Genomic DNA, 22,529 nt, shown 5'->3' on the forward strand with positions numbered 1-22,529 from the left:
TGGGCGAATATTCAATGAGTACATAGAGAAGTGGATGCATAGGAAAAAGTGAACCTCAATTATGATAAAAGCATATACCTATACATAGCTTTTGAAACATGTATATTGATGAGTCAAGTTCTATTTTATAGTCTTGTTTCAGTGAAACTGGGAAAGTAGACATGACCTGTAGAAAGATGATAATAACTCCTACCCAAAATTGAACGTGTATTTCACATCTACTAATTTATATGTATATATTTTTAAAAGCTTTTTTCCTACAGCAGATCGAGATTATGCTTCCCCCTAACTCTGTCCTGTGCATCCCATTTCCCTTCCAATCTGTATCCATATATTTTTATTTTTTGTTAGAAAGCATATAAATAATAAAATCTAATAAATTAAAAATAAATAACATTTGTATTATATAAAAAGTACAAGCTTGTAGAACCTACCTCCAGCAGAAAGACAGAGCATCAAGTGAGATCCCACAGTCAAAACTCTGACACATATTTGTTCTTGTCTGAAAGAACTGTAGGGCTGGAAATGGAGACGAGCCTGCCTAAAAGGAGTTCCAGCAACAGGCCCAAAGTAGGATCCAGCTCAAAGGGATGCCCCAAAGCCTGACACTATTACTGAGGTTATGAAGTGCTTACAAAAAGACACCTATCATGACTGCCCTGTGAAAGACTCAGCAGCTGAAAGAGTCAGATGCAGGTATTTACACCCATGGACAGAGCTCCTGACCCTTGTGGTTGAATTATAGAAAAGCTAGAAGAAGCTGAGGAGGAGAGAGACCCTGTAGGAGGACCAGCAGTCTCAATTAACCTGGACCTCTGGCCCAGATCTCTGACACTTGACCACCAATCAGGCAACATATACCTGCTGATATGAGGCTCCCAAAACATATACAGCAGAGGACTGTGGGGTCTGGGTTCAGTCAGAGAAGATGCACCTAATCCTCAAGAGACTGGAGTCCCCAGGGAGTTTAGAGGTCTGGTGGGTGGAGGTGGTGCATGGGGACATCCTCATGGAACCAGGGGATGGGAAGGAGGTGTGGGATGGAGAACAGACAGAGGGTGGACCAGGAGGGGAATAAAATCTATAGTGTAAAAGAATAGATTAAATATAATTTAAAAAATAGAATTAAAAATTAAATTGAAGTTATCCACCTTCAAAAAACAACGTTCATATTATATAAAAATGTATAATATATATTATAATTTATAAAATTTTAAGATATAAATATAATATATAACATTTATATTTTATATTTATATATTATAAAACAAAACTCAAACATCATAACCGGACAAAATAAACAAACAAAAGCAAGGAACAGTTGCAGATGTAGAGACCCACTCATTTCCAAACTCAAGAATCACATAAAAACACAAACTGTCTTCAAAGACCTGTAAGGTTAAAAAAAGAGAAAAAACTTAATTAACTAATTTGATAAAAATTAAAGGAGAAAGGAAAAATCTCTGGTGTGATATTATTAAAACTCTACCTCTAAATACTACTGATTTCAATATTTTGTGGGCCATGTAGTATATACTTAAGAGTACTTTGTTTCTCCTGGGAGACTCCCTTGGAGAAATCTAAATTTTCATTTTCAAAATGGAAGCTCGTGCCCATGTCTCCCTTCTGCCCCAGACCTCCATTTTATATAGCCCACACAGGCCCTGTGCATCCTGCTAGTTTTTGTGACTTATTGTGTGGTGGTCTTGTTGTTTGAAAAGCCTGGTTCACCTCTCTATTTGTCATGTTCTAGGAGAGCCTCCCAAGTGATAATTATATCCGGCTTGGGTCAGCCAGTACTTGTGGGCATCCACAATAGTGTCTTGGTTTTATAACTGTATATAAGATGCATCCCTGGGTGGGGTAGTCTCTGGATGGTCTTTCCCTCAGACTCTACAATCTCAGCCAGCCATTGAAGTGAGCACAGGGTCCCCAATGGGGGAGCTAGAGAAAGGACCTAAGGAGCTGAAGGGGTTTGCAGTGACACAGGAGGAACAACAGTATGAGTCACCCAGTACTCCCAGAGATCCCTAGGACAAAGTGATCAACCAAAGAGTACACATAGAGTTACCCATGGCTCCAGACACATCAGCAGCAGAGGATGGTCTTGTTAGACAAAGGGAGGAGAGGCACTTGGACCTGGAAAGACTTGATGCCATAGTGTAGAGGAATACCAGGACAGGGAAGTCGGGGAGGGTTGAGTGGGGAAGGGGAGATGGCTTATGGGATTTTTCAGTGGAGGGGGGAACCAGGAAAAAAGACAACATTTGAAATGTAAATAAAAAGTATACCTAATTTTGAAAAAAAAGCCTTGTTTCCTTGATGTCCTTCATGCCCATTTAAACAGTAAGTTCATCCAATTTTTCAGAGATCTTTCTAGAATATGAATATTTTCCAATTAGTAGGCACTTTGAAGTTGTAATGTCTCATTATTAACCTAGGTATAACATCTAAGACTAACATATAATGCCCCTAATCAGTCATTAACATGTCTATTTGTAAACCATCTCATATTTTCTTATACCCACAGGAACTTTTGCATGTGTTTGGTTATTGTTATGGAAAAGCATTTTCAGCTCCTTCCATTTAAATAATATTCACCTCTTAAAATTCAGCTTTTTTTTATTTGATATAATTTATTTACATTTCAAATGATTTCCCCTTTTCTGGCCCCCCCACTCCCCGAAAGTCCCGCAAACCCCCTTCTCTTCCCCTGTCCTCCCACCCACCCCTTCCCACTTCCCCGTTCTGGTTTTGCTGAATACTGTTTCACTGAGTCTTTCCAGAACCAGGGGCCACTCCTCCTTTCTTCTTGTACCTCATTTGATGTGTGGATTATGTTTTGGGTATTCCAGTTTTCTAGGTTAATATCCACTTATTAGTGAGTGCATACCATGACTCACCTTTTGAGTCTGGGTTACCTCACTTAGTATGATATTCTCTAGCTCCATCCATTTGCCTAAGAATTTCATGAATTCATTGTTTCTAATGGCTGAATAGTACGCCATTGTGTAGATATTTCTTAAAGACTTTTATGGATATTTCTACATCTTTGACTCTTACAAAGCATGTCCTTCCCAAGATTTTGACGAGTATGAAATAGTATAAGGTTACACAAACTGAAAATTGGTCAAAGCAGTAATTTTAAAAGACATTCATCATTTTAATTTATTTTTTAATTAATTAAGTAATGTATTTATTTACATTTGAAGTATGGCTCCTTTCTGGTCATCTGTCCCAGATTTCTTTACTCCATCCCTTTCCTCTTTGCCTCTGAGAGGGTACTATCCCCCACACTGGGGGCATCACCCTTCCCTGACTCATCAGGTCTCTACAGAATTAGGCACATCCTCTCTCACTCAGACTAGATAAGGGAGCTCTCTGCTACATATGTACCAGGGCTACAAAGTAGCCCAGGTATGCTCTTAGACTGGTGACTTAGCCTCTGGGAGCTCACAGGGGTTCAAGTTAGTTGAAACTGTTAGTCTTCCTATAAGGTTACCATCCTCTTCAACTCCTTCAATCCTTCCCATATCTCTTTCATAGAGGTCTAAGTCCTCAGTCCAGTGACTGAGTGGTATCTGCATTGGTCTCAGTCAGCTGCTGGTACAGCCTCTCAGAGGTCACCTATGCTATGTCACTGTCTGTAAGTACAATACAGCATCAGTAATAATTTCAAGATTTAATGTCCTGCCATGGGATGAATCCCAAATTTGTCTGGTCACTAAATGGCCTTTCCTTCAATCTCTGCTCCATTATTGTCCCTGCATTTCTTTTAGATATGAATAATTCTGGCTCAAACTGTTTGAAAGTGATTTCAAACCCCATCCCTCTACTTGGGCCCCTGTCTGTATACTGGAGGTGGTCTCTTCAGTTCCAGTACCCCACTGTTGGGCATTTCAACTAACGTCATCACCACTGAGTTCTCTCTCAATCCTACAGTCTTCTGTCTCCTCACAACCTGATCCTGCCCCCCTTTCCTCTCCCTCTCCATTCTCCTATCCAGTTCCTTTCTCCTGTCTGCCTCCTGTGAATATTTTGGTCCTCCTTTTAAGTTGGGTTGAAGCATTTTCACTTTGGCCTTCCTTAAACTTCTTAAACTCTGTGGGCTATATCATGGGTGTTCTGTATTTTTGGCTAATGTCCCACTTATCAATGAGTATATACCACACATGTCTATTGGGTCTGGGATACTTCACAGAACATGGTATTTTCTAGATCCATCCATTTGCCTGAAAATCTCAGGATGTCCTTGTCTTTAACAGCTGAATAATATGCCATTATAAAAATGAACCATATTTTCTATATCCATTCTTTGGTTGAGGGACATGTGGGTTGTTTCTAGCTTCTGGCTATAATGAATAATGCTGCTCTGAACATAGTGAAGCACATACCCTTCTGGTTTGGTAGAGCATCTTTTGGGTATATGCCAGGAGTGGTATAGCTGGGTCTTTAGGTAGAACTTTTTCCAGTTTTCTAAGGAACTGCCAGATAGATTTCCAGAGTTGCTATACCCGTTTGGAATCCTATCAGCAATGAAAGAATGTTTGTTTTTCTTTAAATCCTCACTAGCATGTGTTGTTAATTGAGTTTTTTAGCTTAGTCATTCTGATTGCTGTAAGGTGGAATCTCAGGGGCATTTTGATGGCATTTCCCTGATGACTAAGGATGCTAAACATTTCCTTAAGTACTTCTCAGCCAATCAAAATTTCTCTGTTGAGAATTCTCTGTTAGCTCTGTACCCCATTTTTTATTTGGCTTACTTGATTCTTTGAAGTCTAACTTCTTGAGTTTTTTTCTATATTTTAGATATTAGACATCTATCAGATGTAAGGTGAGTGAAGATCTTTCTTTATTTCTTCCCTAACAAAATTATCGTTGAGTAGAGAGTTGTTTAGTTTCCATAGTATATGGGCATTCTGTTGTTTTTGTTGCTATTGAACCTGCATTACTCCATGGTGATCTGAGAGAATGAATGGGATTATGTCAATGTTCTTATATCTGTTGAGGCTTGTTTCATGTCCTTTTGCCATCTGGCTATCTCTGGTGTTAATTTGCCTGGGTGTTTAGGATTAGAACAGGCCTTCTTGTTGGCAGGTAGAGTTGTGTGACCTGGATTTGAGCAGGCCTTCTTGGAATCAGGCAGTGCTGGTTCTCATTAGGGATGGCCTCCTGTGTGACCCTGGTTAGAGTATTCCTTATGTCCTTGGTTAAAACAGTCCTCCTGTGTTCCTGGTTAGGTTAGTCCACATGGGAGACAGGTAGGCTGGGGGTTTGGGGATGAGCAGACACAACACTCTGCACAAGTTCAGGTGGAGGTGTAGAACTGAAGGATGATGGGGCCCAAACAGAGCAGGATATATCCCATGGGTATTGGGGCAGGTGCCTTACATGTGTCTGAAGTGGAAACTTAAAGGTTCTTTGGAAAGTAAGTTGGATAGTGTTTTGATAAAGTAAGCGTGTAAAGGGACATTTCGTTAATGTGGACACAGGTGAGAAAGGCTAAGGCAGACTCATGAAGGGACATGAAGCAGACACAGGTGAGAGTATATTTTGCCAAAGCAAGTGCAAAAAAAATGGACATGTGATGAAAGATTCGTTGATAAGGACACACATGTATTGGCCCATCTTAATTTGTGTGCTTAAGCTACATTTGTCAAGATGTCATAGAAAGAAATGTACCCAAAGAAATTTGATGTTGTACTGCAGTTGCGGTCCGTTGCTATTTCCAAGGACTCAGGCCGATGGATGGATACAAATGCTGGTGAGGCAAGACCAAGATGAAGCAAGAGCCTTGCTGAAGCAAGGCATGTGGAGGAGAGGTAATGTTTGGAGGACTCTACAGAGTGATGGAGACAGAGCTTGGCTTGCTTGTACAGCTAGCTATGGCTATGCAACACTAGGGGGTCTTGCATCTCCACTGATGTTAGCTTCTCTGAGAGAAGCACAGCTGAGAACTTCTAGTATTCCTCTTGGTCCCTTCTGCTGACTCAAGCCATGGCTAAGGCCTGACTCTCTCTGCTAGGTCATGTCACTGCCATTGCTAACCAGACTCTAATGAACTGGATTGCTGGTGTATCTGTGAGGTGTTTGCAAGTGGATTGAGCTGCCTCTGCCTGCTAACTTCTGAACTGACCTGCTGATTTTCAGACAGTCAGAAGTTTTGGTGAAGTACCTTTCTAAACAGGTCCACTTCCTGTATCCTTTGTTTTCCACTGCTTCTGGTTGGTGGTGGGTTACAAGGAAGAATTAAAGTTGTATGTGTCCCTGGTTAAGGAGACACCCTGGGAGGAAAGCAGGCTATGGCAGGGGGTGTGGGTAGGGTAGGACCCCCACTGATCTACCACTGAGGTAATAGTTTTAAAACCATATGAAGAACAATAGCATATGAGAAATCATAAGAAATAGAAAATGATTTCTTTGTAAGTCAAAAAAAATCCTTGGACCATTTTTGAATAGATGTGTGAATCTGGTTCTCTGTGTGTAGGAATACTAACATAAAACTTTATTGAGTACAAGAATACCTTGTAGATGTCAGAACTATAAACAAGAAGATTCTGAAGATTTAATTGAAGCCACCAAACTTAGCTATAAGTGCCCTTACCTATGGGGCCATTTCACAGTTACTCACTCAGCTAGCTCTACACCCCCAATATATAATTATTTCCCAATTATTACTCAGTATATATTCAGTTGCTCTATTTACTGTTCCATAAAGTACCTAATAGGTTTTTTTTTAAATCAAACCTATCTCTAGCATAGTCACTAAACATCTTATATAAAAGAGGCTTAAAAATATAAGAAGTTATTATGCAGTTTATGTAAAATTCTTGTATATTTAGGATATTAACATTTATTTTTAAATGTGGGAAGCCCTTAGATAAAAGCTACATCTTGATTAAACTATCCCATTCTGCATAACTTAACTTTTGATTACAAACTCCTAATGTGATAGGCAATGCATATTGGTTACAATTGAAGACATAATCTTTTCCCCATTGATACCAGCAAATAAGTTAATTGAGAGCAAATATAAGTGGAAAATGTCATCATTGTTTCTAACACACATTTAGAATTTTGTGTTTTGTATGTGATATGGTAAGTTCTGATCTTCTGTATGTCAGGACATCCTGAATAATAAAGGCAAAACAGTGCCCTAAATGCTACAATTTACATATTTGGATAATGTCAGAGTGTAGCCATTATGAATAAAGACCTAATGATAAGTAATCTGGATTTTAACTGAAGATGTGTGCTGAGAGTTTGATTTTACTAATGGCTCAGTATGGATGTTCATATAATGCTGCTGCTGCTGCTGCTGCTTCTGCTGCTGCTGCTGCTGCTGTTAGTGTTAGAAGACCTTACTTCCCAGTGGTACTATGAGAAAGTGGAGAGGCTATAATAGCTCCAAGTTGTACCACAGCCTTTCCTATCCACAAAGGAAGTACCCAATAAAAGCAGCTCATCGATGTCCTGTTCTCCTTTGTATCTTTCCTCAACTTCTATGAATGAAAGTTGTATGTTACTATAGCCTAATGAAACCCAGGCCAGCTCCCTTGTTGCTATCTTCATACTTCAATATTTCTTATGGCTTGAAGCTCATTCGCAAGTTTCATTTTCTTAAAGCCTTTCTTTCCTTTGCCATTGCTATATGTGCCATATGAAAAGTATCAGAAAGAGATATTATATCTTTATCTTGTTATTATACTCTCTCCATCTTCAAATGTATTTAACAACATAAAACACAGAGTCTTCATACATGTTGATATTGTTTAATTTTTATTTCAAAAATTGATACTTGCCTGTTTGTAGTATAAATGGTTTGTAGTATAAATCCCTATATGTATGCTAAGGTTTAAAATAGTCATGATTAAGCACCTGTCTCTTCCCTAGGACCCACACCCCTTTGCTTAGATACTTACAAGCTGTTTGTTTGCTTTTATTTTTTGTCTTTCTTCTCCAGCTGGAAGTCACTTATAGCCTGTGCACAGGGGGAACGCTTATCACAAACAATGCTGATTGCAAAATGGAAAAATCTAAAACAAAAGCACATGTTCAAGTCTCCCAGGTAAATATGTTTCACAAGAACAGCATTTCGTTTGGCACATTCTGTACCAAGAGAGTGATTTAGCCTGTGACTCTAATGCATGTTGCATCTGTAAAGTCCGCAGGCTTGCCAGGCAAGGCCTAGGGAAGGGTAGTCCATTAAGGCATGATTTCTAGTCTCACAAAGCTACTACATGTATTTACTATTCCTGCTACTTTAACATCATTCTAAAATATATCCAAAGTATTTTTTGGACCAAAAAAGAAGAGTAGATAATTACATAATAGAAACTACTAATGTAGATAGAAAGGTCTGTGTGAATCTGGGAAACAAATAGGTTCAGTGATATTGGCAGAGGTGACCCAGTGCTTACAGAATTTGTTATGCTACCATGAGGACCAAAGTTTAAGATACTTTATATACGTCTCCAGGACACATAAAATCTGCAAGCAGTAATGAGTTTGCAAAATCTGTAATTTCCTTATTCCTGAAAATAAATGGGAAATGGAGACAGAATAAACCCCAGTAACTAATAGGTCTGCAAAGTTACTATGCATAGCAGTAAATTACATGGAGTTCCCTGCCTCAAACAAGGTAAATAACAATGACCCTCTTTGACATTACGGGCGAATGAAAAAAATCCTAGTGCCAAGAACTGGTTTCCTTCTTTGGAATCATTAGTCTTTGAGGTCTTATAGATTCTTAACTTTGCAGGGTAGTTTTGTCCATCCTATTGATCAGCTTCCATTCCTTGATGCTAAAACCCTATTGATAGAATCAATGCATGCTTTTTGAGTCATAGACATGGAAAACCTAACATAATTCTTACCTGGGAACTTCATGCCTCTTGGCTTACTTTCATAGTTCTGGAAATTAGGTGAAGAAAAAAACATCACTATCAGAACAGAAAAGTATTGATCAATCTTACTGATCTAGAATGGGACTTCTGTCATGTACACTAAGGCCAGGCATGAAAATCATGGGAGAAATCAACTACATTCTTTTTCTTTTCCTTTTCTTTTTTTTTAATTATGATATCACCCAAAACTCTGGAAACACATTTTTATTAAATATTTTCTTTATTTACATTTTAAGAGTTATCCCCTTTCCACATTTCCTCCCCAGAAACAACCTATCCCATCTCCCCTCCCCCTGCTCACCAACCTACCCACTCCCACTTCCCTGTTCTGTTATTACCCTACACTGGAGCATCAAGCCTTCACAGGACCAAGGGCCTCTCATCTCATTGATGTCCAATAAGGCCATCCTCTGCTGCATAAGTGGCTGGAGCCAAAGGTCCCTCCATGTGGAATCTTTGGTTTGTGGTTTGGTCCCTGGGAGCTCTGGGGATACTGGTTGGTTCATGTTGTTCTTTGTTCCTCCTGTGGGTCTGCAAACCCCTTCAGCACCGGTCCTTTCTCTAGCTTCTCCATTGGGGACCCTGTGCTCAGTCCAATGGATGGCTGTGAGAATCCACTTCTGTATTTGTCAGGCACTGGTAGAGCCTCTCAGGAGACAGCTATATCAGGCTTTTGTCAGCAAGCATTTGTTGGCATCCACAATAGTGTCTGGACTTGGTAACTGTAAATCGGATGGATCCCTAGATAGGGCAATTACTTTCTAGTTGAATATAAATCCTACTACTGTAACTGAACCTACACCTGGCCTTAGTATAATGCCAAGAATCTGTCATTGGACAGGCTGTATGTTTTAGTTGACAACAATCTCTATTATACTATTAGAATCAAAAATTTTTTCTTCTTTTTTAATGATATATTTTTATTTACATTTCAAATGATTTCCCCTTTTCTGGGTCCCCACTCCCCGCAAGTCCCATAAGCCCTCTTCCCTTCCCGTGTTCCTCCATCTATCCCTTCCCGTTTCCCTGTTCTGGAATAACCCTATACTGATGCACTGAGTCTTTCCAGAACCAGGGGCCACTCCTCCATTCTGTTTAGACATCATTTAATATGTGGATTATGTCTTGGATATTCAAAGTTTCTAGGCTAATATCCACTTATCAGTGAGTGCATACCATGACTGATCTTTTGAGACTGGGTTACCTCACTTAGTATGATGTTCTCCAGCTCCATCCATTTGTCTAAGAATTTCATGAATTCATTGTTTTTTTTTTTTGATTTCCCCTTTCACGGATCCCCCCTCCCCATATGTCCTATAAACCTTCTTCTCTCCATCCCTTCTCCAATTACCTCTCTCCTTTTTCTCTGTCCTTATATTCCCTTCCAATGCTAGATCAATCCTTTCCAGGATCAGGACCCTCTTTCTACTTCTTCATGGGAGTCATTTGTTATGCGATTTGTGCCTTGGGTATTCATGGCTTCTGGGCTAATTAATATCCACTTATCAGATATTGCATTCCATGTAATGGCTGAATGTGGAGAAAGAGAATCAAATATTTTATGTGTATAGATACATATTTATTTTTTCTTCTTCCATCTTTTTAAATTATTTTACTTATTTACACTCCAAATGTTGCCCTCCTCTTGGTCCCCCCTCTCAGAGTTCTTCACCTCCTCCCCTTCTCATTTGCCTCTGAAAGGGTACTCCCCCTCTCTGTTCCAGGCATCTCCTGTCCTTGGGGCATCAAGTCTCTTCAGGATTAGTTGCAACCTTCCAACAGAGGTTAGATAAGGCAGAGTTCTCTGTTACATATATATATATATATATATATATATATATATATATATATATATATATAATGTATATGCATATAGTCCATATAATACTATAAATAGTAGTATTATATTAGAATATATTCTAATATATTATAATTATAATAGACTAAGATATAAAATATGTTAAGATTTTATTATTCCCAGTGTCAATGGAAATACAGGGATACAATTGTAGGAGAGGCTATCCTATGTGTCTGAGAATCTAGAGCAAGAATTACAGGCAACTAAGTAACACTGTTAGCATGCAACCTACTCTGCCTCAGGGAAGAGACACCATTCGACCGACCTGTGTCTTTTGACTGGGGAGTTAATTCCATTAATATTTAAAGTTGCTATTGAAAGGTGTGTGTGTTGATCTTATTGCTATTTTTGATCTCAAACAAATTTTATGCTTCTGTATTCTTCTGTATGCTTACAGGGTTTTTTTTTCTGCAGTTTTTTTGGCTATAGTTATTTCTATCTTCAGTCCTAAGTATTGCTTATAATACTTTCTGTAGAGTTGATTAGGCAAACATTGATTATTTTAGACTTCCAACATCATGAAAAATTTCCTTTCTTTTCAAAATCAGAAAGAATTTTCTCTGGTAAAGTAATCTGAAGTTGGAATCTTCAGACGTTTACAACATAGAATAAAGTGTACCAGGCTCTTCTGGCTTTTAATATTCACATTGGGAACCTGACTTGCTTTTTATTCTGCTGCGGTTTTCTTTTTCTGTGACTTTTGTTTTTAGTTCTTGCCACTTTAGTTTTCTGTATAAATGGTGTTTTAACTATCAAATGTCATGGGATGGTTCTTTTCTATCCCTCACTAGTTGGTGTTTGGTAGACTTTTTGCAACTGTATGGATGTGTTTTTCCTTAATTTAGGAAAACTGATTCTGTTTCTCTATGTCCTGTTAAATATATTGTCTATTCAGTTGTCTTCAGAAGCTCCTACTTCTTTTCATTTTCCTCTCTCTATCCCTCCCACTCCCTTTCATTCTCCTTTTCCTTCCCTACAGTTCATCTCTTTTGCCCATGAGTCATAGGCTCACTCTTTCTTTGCCATTTATTTATTTGTTTATTCATTTACTTTACATCTGGATCATAGTCCCCAAACCCTTCTGAGTTGCCTGATCATTCCTTTTCTTTTCATTGATGTAGTGGTTCAGTTTTCTATCTTATCTCTATTCTCCTGATAGTCTAACTTCTTCATGTGTTCTATTACTAAGGTTTTCTCCCTAGGTTTTCTAATTGAATTAGTGGATATTTTAATTCCATCCCATGTTAGATTGGATTTTATTCAGTGCTTCTTTTCCTTCACCAAGTCCATCTTTCTAATCCTGTGTCCTCATAAATTCTTTGAGCTGGATATTTCTATTTTTCTGGATTTTACATGAGAGTTTAGTCCTATCCATTTTAAGTTTATCCTGGTGTTTATTTATATCTTGTCCTTGAATTGTTTAATATTTTTATGATAGGTCTTTTATATCTTGTGTCCTAGCATTCATCTAGAATATTTTCATCTGAGAATGTTTCTATAGGGTTAGTGATTGTGGGAGCATCCTGTTTTGACCTTCATATTCTTTGTGTTTTTCCAACATAATATTGGCACATGGGCTTCTTTAATTGGTTCTGTTTTGAATATGAGATCCAGGTTAACCACTCTTGAGTATAAATTTGGGTGTGTATTTACTATTGTCCAAGACTCACTAGTTGATTTTAGATCAATTATGTGGAGTTAGTAAGTCAGTCTTTCAGATATCAGCATTAATTGGAGAAATGAAGGTGATTCCAATTCAGTGGTGCTAAAAAGGGTATGAATGACTGTTCTGGTTGAATCTGCTAGATTCAGCTATTCTTGCCAGGTCTGGGAATGTGGGAGCAGAATGCATAGTCAGAAGAGAAAAAAAATCTAGCTTTTATTTCATCAATATAAACATCCAAGTTTAGATAAATTCTGTAGAGTAGTAGCCAAGATTTTCACTGGGCTACATTGCCAGCAGAACTTCAGCCCTCAATGGTTATGTACTCATGTTCACTGAGATGGGCGATATTAAGTACAAGTCTCTTGTTATTTAGCTATCAGTGATATGTAAAGTCAATAATCCTGTGTAGAATAACCAAAAGCAAAATCATTTTAATTGCCCTAGATTGTCATTGACCGAAAGCAGAAGAATATATGTCACAAGCATGATGCTGATTAATAAGCAGAAAATTGTGGTGTTTGGATCTTCATTTGGCTAGGCCAAATATTAGGAAATAAACCTAAATGAAGGCCTTTATGAAAAAACTGTTATAGTTTTATTGTATCAATGCCATAGAAATAATAATACTGCTAATATCAACTTCTTCATACTCAATTCAAATGCTTGACTAGTTTTTACTATAGCAAATGTTCATATATCTGTATCCTCTCTACATACCTTTGATATAGTGTAAAACTCACAATGACAGACTACAGAAGAATATATGTGGATATAAAAGACCCTAGGTCACAGTCAAGATTGTGATTAGTAAGCAGAAATGTATTGTTTCAGGATGAAAATCATGCTTGGTTTTTTAATTTTTGACATATTAAGTAATCATTTTCAGAGAGTACAAATTTCTTCAGTTTCTTTTGAGCAATAATGTATATTTTGAATACTTAGCATAGTAACTGTGTAACTAGCATCCATTAAATAAACTTAAAGAAAGGCTTGAAAGTTGAGGGAGTTATGGTTTTAAAAGTGAGGAAACCCAGATGATGCAAAGGTAAAATAAATACAAAGAAAAAATATTATCAGAACATCAAAATGAATAAATATAATCCAGTAGCATAGTTGAGTTGAGTCACATTGTTGAAGGATAAAGCTTTGCTGCAGGATTCATCTGTAATTTCTTTATGAAGGTAGAGCAATATGTGTTTTTGTCAAACCTGAATTTTAACAAGAGGAGGGAAACAAAGAAAGCAAGAGATAGGGAGAGGGACTAGAGAGAGGGGGAGAGAGATTTGTTAAATCATCTTTTAGTCAGTGAAGATGATTGGAATAAACATTTAATAATTACTGTATCTTTCAAGACAAGAAAAATCCTACAGGGGGGAAGTTAGAAGTTGCTTTCTACACACAAACCACAAATCTCTTTTAAATAAATGGCCTTTGTTCCATGATACAATGCTCATAAGTATTCAATAGCATTCCTAGTAAATTGGTCCCCTCAGCTAACAGTTGGCATCACATTTTCCTCCTCTATTCCCACAGAGCTTACTATCTAGAGACAGAAGATAATTGGACAAAGGACAATGTGACTTTAATGACAAAAAATCATATTCACCTTTGTGATCATGTCCAATCAGATGTCATGCTGGGGTATTTCCTTGAAGGCAACATCCCTTGCCTTCACATCAATATCACAGCCACATCCATACAAACAAAGACATAACTTTAAAAAATTACAATTGACTTTTACTATCCAAAAACTTGGGATAATGATTTCAATGGCAAAATAAAAGTGAGGAATCCATTCTCACATTGTTACTTAAGACACAAATAAAATCATATATGTATATATCCCTTATCTCAAATGACTGTATGTGCTAATCATATTTGTTAGTGTGTGAGTGTGTATGTGAGTGTGATAATATAAACATTTCTTTTTCTATCTCCCTAAATTAAGCATATTCATCCTGATTCATAGGTGCAGCATAATTTGTATATCACAATACAAGAAGACAGTTGAGCAAAATAGTTCAGTAATTTTGGCAAAAATGTTGGCTATTTATTTCTGATTTTATTTGTAATATTTTACCATGCAAAATCGCTTTATACAATACATATAACCTTAACCAGTCTCTAACACACAAACCCATATCCAGATATATACATATAGCAGAAAAATGAACAAAACCGTATTATTGGGTGAAGGAGAAAGACTGAAATCCCTGAGAGCCAACAGAAATAACGGAAACATGCAGCCTCAGGAGGTAAGACATTCGGGGCACCCACCAGAATGTACCAGAGACCTGGGAGGTGAGAGACTCTCAGGACTCAAACAGAGGGACCTTAGATGAAATACACTACATTGGGGACAGGGAACTTGTAGAGCCTGCCTCCAAAAGTAAGACAGGGCATCAAGTGAGGGATGGGGTTGCCATTCCACAGTCAAAACTCTGACCCATTATTGTTCCTATCTGAAAGACCTGCAGTGATGCAAATGGAGAGGACCTTGAGGAGAAGAAGTCCAGCAACAGGCCCAAAATGGAATCCAGCTCAAAGGGAGACCCCAAGACCTGACACTATTAAGGTGGCTATGGACCACTCATATAAAGGGACCTAGCATGACTGCCCTCTGAAAGACCCAACAAGAAGCTGAAAGAATCAGATACAGATTTTTGCACCCAACCAATGTACTCCTGACCCCTGTAGTTAAATTGGGGGAGACCTGGAAGAAGGTGAGGAGGAGGGGGCCATCCTGTAGAGGAACAGCAGTCTCAATTAACCTGGGCCTCCAAGATCTCTTAGATACTGGAACACCAACCAGTCAGCATACACCAGCTGGTATGAGGCCCCCAACACATATACAGCAGAGGACTGCTAGGTCTGTGTTTAGCCAGTAAAGATGCTCCTAACCCTCAAGAGACTGGAGGCCCCAGGGAGTTTAGATGTCTATGGGGTAGACATAGAGGTTGGGGATATCCTCATGGAGACAAGGGGGCAGGAAGTAGGTATGGGATGTGGAACATTCAGAGGGTTGACAGGGAGGGTAATAAAATCTGGAGTTTAAAATAAAAAGTAAAATATAACCCCCCACCAAGAAACTTAAACCAAAATTGAAGGGAGATGAAGTAGCACAACATTATATAAAATGGGTTAGTACAGATTTATTACCTCTGGACTTTCAGAAAATTAAGCTTGACTCTTGGTGTTCTGTCAATATGCTAAGTAATATCACTTAGCATACTGTCTATACAATGGATTAGGTTAACTGTTAGTTGGTGTGAATAATATTCATACTGAGGATGTTGTATTTTTGTACTTATATACACAAACAAACACACAAAAAATGTAACAACAATTGATAAAAAGAAGCCATGAATTTCAGAGATCAAGGAGGGATACATGAGATGATTAGAGGGAGAGAATCTATGGGGAAAATATTGTTATTATACTTAATCTCAACAAATAAAAGAAATAATTAAAAGTACTATGTGTATCAGTAATACGAATTTAATTGATATTATATGTTTATTACATATAGTCTAACATTCTACAGCACCCAAATTATTCTTGAGTGTAAAGATCTGAATCTATAGCTCAGCACTGAGAGAATATAAGACATAAATTCATTTTTATATTGCAAAGACAAAGTCTGAGGTCCATATGCTACTTACCTCTAAAAATATGTCCTCAATAAGACTCAGAAACTTTTAAAGTAACATTTATTGCTTTTGAACTGTAAGATTGTTTTGGTTGTTATCATTGTGATTGACAGCATGAAGTACACCAAGTCGAACAATAAAGTCAGTATCAGAAAGGAAAAAAAATAAGATTCAATCTTATAATTTTCTCTTCTATAAAATATTATATTAAAATATTAATATTTGTCTAACCATAACATTGATTTACATGATATTATAGGATCTCAAGCATGAGATACTAAGATGCTTGATTTTTATTTGTCAACTTGAGTGGTCTAATAGATAATTATACGACTAATCAAAAAGCCTGCACATTTTATCTGTCAGGGTGATTATTAGAGAGATGGGCATTGGATATCTATACCAAATAATGAAAATACTTCTGTACCAAGGTGAGGGGCCATTCTTGGTTTACTGGGAATCCAGCTATAACCAGAAGGTTGGAGAAGGAATGACATCCTCTGCATTTTGAGTTGAATGTCTGTCCTCTTTTATTCTGGAGCCAGACATTTCTTCATTCGCAGGACTTCACATGACGGAATTCATTCCACTGTCTTTATCTTCCACTTCCTTCAATTATTTTTAAGCTTTTGAATTTGGAATGAACTTTGACCTTCATAGATGTTCCTAGCTGGGTGATATCTTGGATTTCCTTTTCTCTCAAATCTCATGAGTCAATTACCATAGTAAAGCTCTTTCTTTACATTACTGTATGCCTCCTTGCTTCGGTTTCTTCCTTTAGCACCTCAGTTGTATGCATGTAAAGAAAGTACCACAACACAATACAAGTAATTTTTTAAAATTGCATAGTGAACTAAAGTTTCATTTTGAAAAATATGAAAATTTTTTGTTAAGAGAGACCCAACTCAGAGAGAGGAAGTCACCTTAACCCCTGCTTACAGATGGAACTGGAACTCCTACATACAGTAATAAGGTAAGGGGGGAAAGGTATTTCATATCACAAAACATAAAATGAAGTTATCTATTTGGAGATTGTGTGGTATTATATGTGGAATATTTAAAAGACTCCACAAATGCACACACACAATTAGACCTAATTTATATATTCATTAGTGTATAAGATTTAACCATTTATTATTTAGTTGCATCAAATACTCTAATAAGATATCTGAACAGAAAATATTTTAAATTGCAGTGACATAAAAATTCAATTCTTAAGAATATTTTTTAAAATAACCAAATGTCTAGAATACCAAAATGTAGGTACTAATTTTGAAGTGGAGTCAAATAAATGGAAATTTCCAATTTTATACATTAGAAAAAACTAATGTTATAATTCTCATATTTCCCAAAGCAATGTGTAGAGTCAATGTGGTATCTATATAAAACCTAATGGCATGTTGTTCAAAAACTGAAGAGAATTCTAGAATTATATGAGGCCACAAAAGTCCTGAAAAGGCAAAGCAATCGATAAGAAACATAAAATAGAAAGTGTTACATTTCCTGGCTTTGAAATATATCATAGACACACAATAATTAAAAGACTAGACTTAAATAGGTATATAAATAACACAACAGAGAAGAGTCCCAATGTAATTCCATGTATGCATGACAAAATAGTGATTAAGTGGCTTAATTAAACAATATGATAAAAGTAGATACTCCTGTAAGTGGTATTGGGAAAATTGGATACATAGATGAAAAACTAAGAATGCTAAGCCCTTGGCTTATATTATATATAACACTTTGTTTAAAATATCAAACATTTATTATTTATATATGTATGAGTATTTTGTTTCTATGTATGTATGTGTAACATGTGTCTGCCTGGTACCTGTGAAAATCAGAGCTGATTTCTGGAACTAGAGTAATGAGATGTTTATAATTCACTGTGTAGGTACTTGAATCCTGGTCTTGTGAAAGAACGACTGTTCCTCTTGACAGGTCTCTTGAGACCCTACTTAAAGAGACAAAACTTAGAATTGGACATCTTGTGGCTTCTAGAAGACCTTGACATTGTTCTTGAAAGTTTCTTGAACTGAAAACCAAAAGCACAGGTAACAAAAACAAAAGATATGTAGATACGTAGGACCGTAGAGTATTCCCACCTGTGCATGAGCACACAGACACACAGACACACACATACACACATGAACACACAAACATACACACCACATACACACATATGCCTGTAAAACAAATGCACAGACACACATATACATTATATTCATTAAAGTAAAAAAATCAGAAATAAAAAGCATTCTTATAATGACAGAGAATACTTTTGTAAGCCATAGATATGGTAAAAGTGAAATCTCTTTTCATACTTTCAAAAGTACATATCAAGTACTTTTTCAACTCAGTAACAAAACAGCAAAAACGACAAAAATCTACATACATATCAGGTGGTAAGATATGTAAAGGAACTGACTAGAATTTTCTAGAAGAAAAACAAAACACCAGCCAACCAGAGGTGACTCATAATCAAGAACTGTCTCTGAAATATAAAGCAAAACTGTGAAATGACACAAACTTGTGAGTTTTCTCGCAATTTTTGTTTTGTAACATTGACCCTAGAACTAGCACTATGATTTAACAACCTGGGAATAAATCAAAATGAATCAAAATTAGAGTCTTGAAGATACTATTACAGGACTGAGGGCAATGCAATCTTATTGTGATTGTGAAGACAGAGAGACAACCTACATTCTCTGATGGAGGACTGACAAAAGTAAACATACCAGAAACACACAATGAAATGTTGTTCAGCTTTACCTGTGTTATGTGGCAACATACACCAACCTAAAGGACATTATCCTGGATTAAAGAAGCAAGCCACAGGACAAATGCAATGGGACACTTACGACCCAACAAGCCATACATCTCAGTCTGAGATGTATGCCATAGACAAAAAGTATGTGATTTTAAATAATTCACATTTGTTAGATTATTGGGCTTGTCTTTCTATCAGCTTTGCCTCTTGTTTTGATTTGCTTGCCTGTGGTTGCTGTTCATCTTATTTGCTTCTTATAGGTACCTGATGGGCATAATAACTAGACAGAAACACGCAACTCAAAACTCTGCTTGATGTATATTTTATTTCTTAAACTGGAGATGAAAAAGAGAACTATTTTGTTCTATTGTCTTTTGTCTGTCTGATTCTATCTTTCTAGACTCAAATTCTACCCTTTTAGAGAATGAAACACACTACTGAGTGATTGTCCAAGACAAATAGGTTTTCTTGAACATTAATTGGAAATGTTGATGGAAAGAAAACACCCAAATCAAAATGGCCCACGGTCACAGGCATTTTCTTATTTGTTTTTCTGTTCAACGCCCAAGAATAGAGTCTGTTTGATGCATTTGTATAGAGTTTCTTTAAAGAAACTTTTAAAAAGTATGATGTCTAGTTTCTCAAGCAAAAAAAAATATAGTTTCTGAACAGTACCCTAATAAAAGTTTGTAAAGAAAGTATTAAATGAGTAGATACTATGAATTAAGGAGGCTTGTTTTTTCCTTTAGGGAAATTAAAGAAGAGTGGATCTGGGGAAAAGGAGATGAAAGACAGAACTAGGAGAAGAAAAAGGAGGGGAAACTCTGGTCAGGATGTATTATATGAGAGAATAATACTAACAATGATTATAATAATGATGATGGTGGTGGTGATGATCATATTACAGTATTAACTCTATTAGTTCATGTCAGAAAAAATAATTTCATTGAATAGACTGTCATAAACAAGTGAGGCAATATGGACAATAAGCTAAAAAATATCATCAATGAATTTACTAGTAATAGAATAAATACTATATGGTCAGTATACTCCCAGAGAAGTGGGATTTTCAGGTAGACTTTGATTACAACCTTACTGCTTTCATGTTTATAAAGAGGGGAAAGAATGTTGAAATTATAAGGACCCTTGAACAAATATGATAGGTTTGCACCACTTTAAAAATTCATAATTTCCAACCTTGAAGTTTCAAGGATTACAAGTCACAAAGGAATATACAAGAAGTACAAGGAATCGGGATTTTATACAAAGAGATGACAATTGGTATGGAGTATTAGTGTGTTGATGACTTGAAACCAAGTACAAGTAAAATAGCAACTATTTTATATAAGTCCACTATTGAATTTCTAGATATGATTGTATTTGTTTTGAATGCATTTAGAAAATACCTGCTGCTTTTGACAATTATTTCCAATATTAAGAATAGCTTTTATCAGAAAACTGTTCACAGTTCTCCTCTGTGTAATGCCTAATCTATTGTGTAAGGATAGCATTTCCAAGTAAAAGAAGATATAGAATAAGGTTAAACCAGAAGTGTGGGAGTCCTAATTAGTGTTAATTTGTCACCAATAGATTTAGGTCTTTAGTATTAAAATGGTGCACTACATACTTTCCTTGTCACTCTGACAAAATGCCTGGATGAAGCAACTTTAAGGAGGAGGGTTGGACTGGGACTTCTGGTTTGAGGGGAAGAGTTCATCAAGGTTAGGGAGACATGGTGCAGGGAGGGCTTGAAGCTTGGGGAAAGAAAGCCTTATGTTTAAAAACCTTGTTATTTTTAATTTGTTCAAAGAACTCATATGAAAGCTGGACCAGCCTACAACTCTTAATACAGTGCTTTCTGTTGCAATCTATTTTCTTCAGGAAGGTCACATTTCCTAAAGGTCCTAGACCTCCAAAACTTGCACTGCCAGCAAATGAAGAACTGTGCAAACTACATGAGCCTGTATAGCAAACTTCACATTTAAACTAAAATAAATGCCAGAGTTGTGACAATACAAATGGAGTCTATCACCAAATTTCTTGCCTTTTCTTCTAGTCTTACAAACTTGTTCCTTCTTTCTCCTTCTTGTGGTTTTTGCAACCAGCCTCACTGGAAAGAACATGGGCAGGGGTATCAAGGGTTATAATTGACTATATCTGTATCATGGCTGGGTGTTGTAGTAGTCATTCCTACTGCATGGTAGAAGGAGATGATACATCTGACAGATGGCTGATAAGAATTTGCATCTTAGCAGGAGAAAAGCCTAACTCTATTCCAAATCTAGGATATATATTTTTTCCTGTGTGCAGCTGTAAAACCATTCATTTGGCCAATTGGTATAGAAAGCCTAAAATGCCAGCTCATTATCTGTTGGATTGTGCATTATAGGTCAAAATGGTACTCTCCCATAAAGGATAATGGGCTTGATAACTTCAACTCCAGATAATTGAATTTGAGATTCATATTTATAATGGTAAAAAATGTGGTAATGATTATGGTTTGATTCTACTTGATGTATACTGTTTTCTGCAATATAACATTAACTACAAAATCATATATTCTTGCATGTGACTTGTTCTCTCTCAAATTCTGTGTATAGTTGGCCTATAAACTTTCCTATCAACAGAAGTTATATTCTACCGCACCTTAAATGTACACACATCTGCCTCGAAACTTGCATTTATGATTTGTGTGAGCTTGTGGTTGTCTCTTACACTAGCTATACATCCACATGTGTTAGTCCAGCATGAAAGTACAACACTTCACTTGGGTACTTGCATATTGTTACTGTAAAAAATGTATTTGGTACATAAGCCATTTTTTTTTAAAATGTAATCACACATGAAGACAGTGGGAGTAGAGTAAGATGGAGAGTTATTTTAAGCACTAAAAACAACTTCAGTATTCTTATTCCCAAAAGTCTCTTTATGGTTTTGCTTTTGAATTCTTGTTGTGCTTTTGCAAGCTGTTTGTGTATTCATTTCTTTGTTCTTCATGCTGTTCCTTTCTTCCAAAGTGCCCTCCTGGTAGCTTTGACAAGTTAAGAGAGGATACTCATTCCCTGGGTTTGCAATGTAGCCTTGGGTAAAACTTTTCAAAGAGCCCCTAACTGAAAGGAAAAAGCCAGAGGTACTGTGCTGTGATGCTGTATTTTCCTCATGTTTACTGTATCTGCCTTCTTTTTTATTTTCTATAATCTTTGTTTACATTCCAAATGATTTCCCCTTTCCCGGTTCCCCCCTCCCCATAAGTCCCATAAGCCCTCTTCCCTCTGCCCATTCCACAATCACCCCCTCCTACTTCTCTGTCCTGGAAATCCCCTACAATGCTGCATCAAGCCTTTCCAGGACCAGGGCCCTCTCCTTCCATCTTCTTGAGAATTATTTGATTTGTTTATTGTGCCTGGATTATTTAGAGCTAATTCATATCCACTTGTCAGTGATTGTATTCCATGTGTATTGTTTTGTGATTGGGTTATGTCACTTAGGATGATATTTTCCAGTTCCAACCATTTACCTAAGAATTTCATGAATTCATTGTTTTTAATTGCTGAATAGTACTCCAGTGTGTAAATATACAACATTTTCTGTATCCATTCCTCCACTGAGGGACATCTGGGTTCTTTCCAGCTTCTGGCTATTATAACTAAAGCTTCTATGAACATAGTGGAGCATG

General features: G+C 36.9%; 1 long non-coding RNA gene across 2 annotated transcripts; it reads left to right on the forward strand.

Moving 5' to 3' along the window:
• Positions 1-4,778: 4,778 nt before the first annotated feature.
• On the forward strand, positions 4,779-18,173 carry LOC127690900 (uncharacterized). Of its 2 annotated transcripts, none has more exons than XR_007979199.1 (4): positions 4,779-4,834; positions 7,964-8,068; positions 16,975-17,053; positions 17,978-18,173. It is a non-coding gene; the product is annotated as an uncharacterized LOC127690900 (long non-coding RNA). The 2 variants fall into 2 exon arrangements; XR_007979198.1 differs by lacking the exon at positions 4,779-4,834 and adding an exon at positions 5,726-5,822.
• The last annotated feature ends 4,356 nt before the right edge of the window (positions 18,174-22,529 follow it).

This window comes from Apodemus sylvaticus, chromosome 8 (genome assembly GCF_947179515.1).
Source record: "Apodemus sylvaticus chromosome 8, mApoSyl1.1, whole genome shotgun sequence".
Taxonomy (NCBI): Eukaryota; Metazoa; Chordata; class Mammalia; order Rodentia; family Muridae; genus Apodemus; species Apodemus sylvaticus.